Below are 5198 nucleotides of genomic sequence, written 5' to 3' on the forward strand. Positions count from 1 at the left end.
AATAAGTATACTTCCTTGTCCCTTACACTGAAATTGAACTTACTGCTTTTACTGGACAACTATATATTTTTTTTTGGATAAATTTTTAACTATTATGAAAAGTTGTTCGATTACTTGATTCTTTTAATTGAGCAACTGGATAAGATAAAGTTTTTTTTTTTTTTTATATTGGTATCTAACTGAGAATAGATTATTGACTTTTATAAATAAAGTTAAAATAATATTATACACCATATTTGGATAAAAAGATAGTGTTAAAGACAATAAAGTATAAGGTATAAATATATTTTTTTATTTCTATGATTTACTTGACTTTTTAGTCCATTACTTAGTTTATGGTTGTTATTTTTAGTCATTGTTAGTATTTGTCAGATGATGTTGGACATTATAATGTTAACCAAAAGGATTTGACCTATTTTAGGTGGAAGGAGGAACTGTAGAGGATAAACTATAGTGCACTCCACTAGTGTCATATTAGTGGTGTTGTGTTATTACGCCATTAAAAATTAAGGACTAATTTGAACAAATTTCTTGGGAAATATTTTGTAAAAGAGAAAGAAAAATAAGACTATGTTTTAATCTGTTAAAATTAGATTATATATAAATAAATTAAGAATAAGAATTCAGAGTAGTGACAGAATATAGCTTTTCATTTGTTCAACAGCGAGGTATATTAAGGACATCAAATTTCAGTAGAGTCTTGAAGCTCGAGAACTCAATTTGAGTATGAGATAGTGTAATTAGAGTTGATAAGCTCGATAAGATACAATATAATAAAACTAAATTCTATTTGAATTTTTTAAAATCTAGTAAACATTCAGGTCTGCAGGCCATGGATTTGATTCGGCTGTGGGCATGTAAAAAGTAATGTACTTTCTCGTTATATTTTGGGGTGAGAAAGTAGTGTCCTAGTTCCTTCTCTACTCTCATAATTTTAACATGGCATTCCGATAAATTTTTGTATTCTAAGATATATAATATGAAATATAATGTTTTATATATTTTGATTATACATTTTGGAATATAAAATAAAAATGTATACTAAATTGCATATATAATTTTTATTTTTGGATTATATATTTTAAAATATCAAAAATTATATTTCAAACTACATTCAATGCAGATTGGAATTATGAAAATTAAGAAGAAAATTACCGAAATCATGGGATGACCGATTAACATGTTAGAATTTGTTGGGTTAAATTAGTATTTTGCATGCAGTTTTATTTTACTTGAAATTTAAAAAGAAAACAAAATGAAGAAATTATCGAATTATAAGGATATAAATATGTTGAAGTAATGTATCTTAAATTGTTAATATATCCAAAAAAAATTAAGTTATTAATTATAATAAAATAAGTTAACTTTTAATCATTCTAATTTATTTATGTACTTAAAGATATAAATTAATCAATTACAAATTTAAAAAAGTATATAATTAAGTAGTTTATATATATATATATATATATATATATATATATATATATATTAAAATAAAATTAAAAATAGTGGGTTGATTGGTCAAGTCGATAAAAACAAATTAAGATTTTCATCTTCCGGCCAGCCGGCCGAATCACTATTTTTGGTGGGCCGAATGAAAAAGAATCAGGTATTACTTCTTTAACTTTTTTTTTTCTATTATTAACTTTTTGTCTCTGATTAACTAACAACATGGATTCTTAGGTATCTGGACAATTATTTCGTTAATTTTCCTCACTATGAGGGACAGATATACTAAGGAATTGAATCATAATGGATAATTAAATATTTTAAAATATATTTTATAAGATAAATGATTAAAATAAAAAAATTAAAATAAGAAATAAAATAATTAAAATAAATTTAATTAATTTAAATTTTTATTATTTATTTTAATATATTTTATTTTGAAATACAATTTTTTATTTATTAATTTTTTATAGTAATCTTTTGTTTTAACGTAAAATAATTTCAACTTTAAATATATTTTAAAAAATTTACTTTTCACACTAAATTATTTAAAAAGTAAATTTTTAAATATATGAATATACGATTAAATTTATTTTATCACATATTTTAAAATTTTCATTCCCTTTCGACTCATTTTTCCGGTTTTTTTTTCAAATTGGTGCAATTTAATTATGTATTTCCCAAAATGGTGCAAAATTTTTTTAAATTCCAACGAAGGGTAAGTCGTGCCAAGGTGGTGCGATTTCAGTATGAAGAAGTCGTGCCAAAATGAGGCGATGTTAATTAAAATGAGCTGAAGTCGTGCCAACATGGAGAGACTTCTGTGTTATGAAGAAGTCGTGTCATATTCAGACGACTTTAATTAACATTTTAAGTAAAGTCGTGCCAATATGGGAAGACTTCAGTATTAAATTGTTAATGAATAAGTCGTCCCATATTGGAGAGACTTTAGTGTTGTATTGATAATGAAGAAGTCGTACCATATTGGGAGACTTTAGTTCGAATAAAAATTAAATATTTTATTAATTAGTTAAAGATAATGATGATGTTGTTGTCTTTGGTTTATATTTCGTTATATCAACCAAAGATAATGATGATGACGATCCAGTTCAGAACCCTCAATTAAGACCTAGAAGACACCGAAGAAGACCTCCTTGTGGCACAGGCTCACATAGATAACTTTCATGCCCTATTATAACAAACCAAAACATCATGATTTTTTTAATTACTTATATGCATTATTATTTAACTAATTAATATGACTAAAAAATATTTAATTTTTATTCGAACTAAAGTCGTCCCAATATGGTACGACTTCTTCATTATCAATACAACACTGAAGTCTTTCCAATATGGGACGACTTATTCATTAACAATTTAATACTGAAGTCTTCCCATATTGACACGACTTTGCTTAAAATGTTAATTAAAGTCGTCTGCATATGGCACGACTTCTTCATAACACAGAAGTCTTTCCATGTTGGCACGACTTCAACTCATTTTAATTAACATCGTCTCATTTTGGCACGACTTCTTCATACTGAAATCGCACCACCTTGGCACGACTTACCCTTAGCTGGAATTTAAAAAAAATTGCACCATTTCGGGAAATACATAATTAAATTGCACCAGTTTTGGGAAAAAAACCCATTTTTCCTTTCCGAAGAAACCATTAGCCAGTTTGGGTTGTGTTGGTTGGTGGTGAGGAAGTAGACATTGAGCCTGGGGAATGAATGGGAGGTGCCTGTTTGAGTTTTGTGGCATGGTGTTGAGGTGGGGTTAGTGCGTTGTGTTTAACACTTGTTTATTGGTGGGAAAAGATGGTGTGTTGAGTTGGGAAAAAGGTGGGGATTTTATGTCTCCAAAAGTTGGGGTTAGTGCTATCCTCCAATGGGTTCTGGGCATTCTGTGGTGGGTCAATGAAGGTTGGTGGCTTCGTTCGTCCATGATAATGGCAGAGGAGGAACTGAAAATGAATGAGTGGAATTAAGAATTGTACCAAAATTTGAACCATGTGCGAGGATTGTCGCTAATGAAACATCTCGGGTAACTTTCTATGCTTATGTTGATAACTTTGATAGTCCGTTCATTTGGGGGGTGCTATGTTGTACTGTATTTTAACTTTGTTCCTTGCAGTTTAAACAACCATCAAAGAAGGTTGTGGTGATGGTGGTCGGAAGAGGGTATCTCATGTTTTGTTTTGGCCATATGTCTATAAATCCGCGTGAGACCCACTAATCTTCATAATGAGATGAGGCCAATCTCATATTGATTGAATCTTGTCGGCTTAGGAGCAACTTCCTTGTGCTATGTATGACATGGTCGGGACATGTAATTGAAGATGTAACATTTGTTTGACAAAGAATTGGTATTCTTGTACTAATTGTAGGATTTAGTAGTGAGTCATATGATCCTTCACGGTTTGTGTCTTTTTGTAGCAAGTAGTGTTCGGTTGAGTTTTATACTATGTGTCTAAAAAACTTAAATTAGTAAACTTCATTTTTGTTTTATTTAACTTAAGTATTCAAGTCTAAGAGAGTATTAATTTTGAAAGTCTTTGGAAGAGAAAAAAGAGGAAGGAATAATTGAACGGGCACATAGGAGGTATCTCCATAAAGTTGAGATTTTCGTTTCACTTAGTATTAGTATTAGATCATATTGAAATTTTGGCAAGAGATTCTTGATTTATGGTTATTAAGTTTTATAGTTGTCATCCTTATCACTTGGTTTCTCTTTTATTATTTTTCAAATAAGCTTTTTTACTTTGATGTATTAGATAATTATAAATATTTGCTTTGATTATCTTGTATTCATACATGATTTTTAATGGAGTTTGATTAATTGCGACGACAAGGTTTTACTTCTCATTGAGAGATTTTTTTATATTAAAAATACGGATGTTTACTTTTATAATTATTGTTGTTACTTCTCACATATTTTTGTGAGTTTAGAGAAATTATTTTCCGTATATATTTTGATTATTGTATTATTGTTTCACATTAACATTAAGAAGTAATGTGAGATGGAGAGAGTTATTGTTGAAATGTGAAATTAACAAAGACATGTGAGGTGGACTTGTTTTTTTTTTTTTTTTTTTTTTTGGGAAGCTTGGGAAACTTCCGTGGTAGTGGGAAGGTGTGATATGACAAGTTCTATTAAGATTTTGATTGGATATGAATTGGATTTGTAGAGCAATTCTTCCATGATTTAGAGTTTGACATACGTGAATATAGGTAATGAAAGCATGTTACGGTAAAAAAATATGAAAGGTTATGTATTTAATTCCTAAAATTAACATGCCAAATTGATTTTTGTTCATCTTGAAAAACTCATAAATTTTATCCCATACTTTATTAAAGCACGAATTACATCTTTCTTAGCCAATGATGTTAATTTTTTTCTTGACAAATCAAACGGAGTTGCACAATAAAAATCTGCATGGCTATGTGTGTTGACACTTTACAGTCAACTCCATCTTTTAGTCCCAACACCATGATACCATGATACTAAAGTATTGTAGACAATTTCTTTTAGTCATTCGTACTTTATTTTCTACACATCTAGAAGTATGTGAAAAGTCTACATTATATATAGGTAGAAATATTTTTACCTAAAAGTGTATTATAAATTGTAGAATTCAAAATTCAAAATAGTACAGTCCATAATGTATATTTTAATTGTATAAACGACCAAAGAAAATTGAGTCTTACAGGGGTAGGGGTACGTGCGGCAGAACTAAATTTTCAAAA

General features: G+C 28.7%; 1 long non-coding RNA gene across 1 annotated transcript; it reads left to right on the plus strand.

The window, feature by feature from the left end:
* The first annotated feature begins 3229 nt into the window (after positions 1–3229).
* Positions 3230–3969, plus strand: LOC146885990 (uncharacterized). Its single transcript, XR_014994890.1, has 2 exons — positions 3230–3495; positions 3586–3969. It is a non-coding gene; the product is annotated as an uncharacterized LOC146885990 (long non-coding RNA).
* Positions 3970–5198: the final 1229 nt, after the last annotated feature.

The sequence above is a fragment of the Vigna unguiculata genome, chromosome 5, assembly GCF_037176805.1.
Source record: "Vigna unguiculata cultivar grain cowpea cultivar isolate G323 ecotype 2 chromosome 5, ASM3717680v1, whole genome shotgun sequence".
Lineage (NCBI taxonomy): Eukaryota > Viridiplantae > Streptophyta > Magnoliopsida > Fabales > Fabaceae > Vigna > Vigna unguiculata.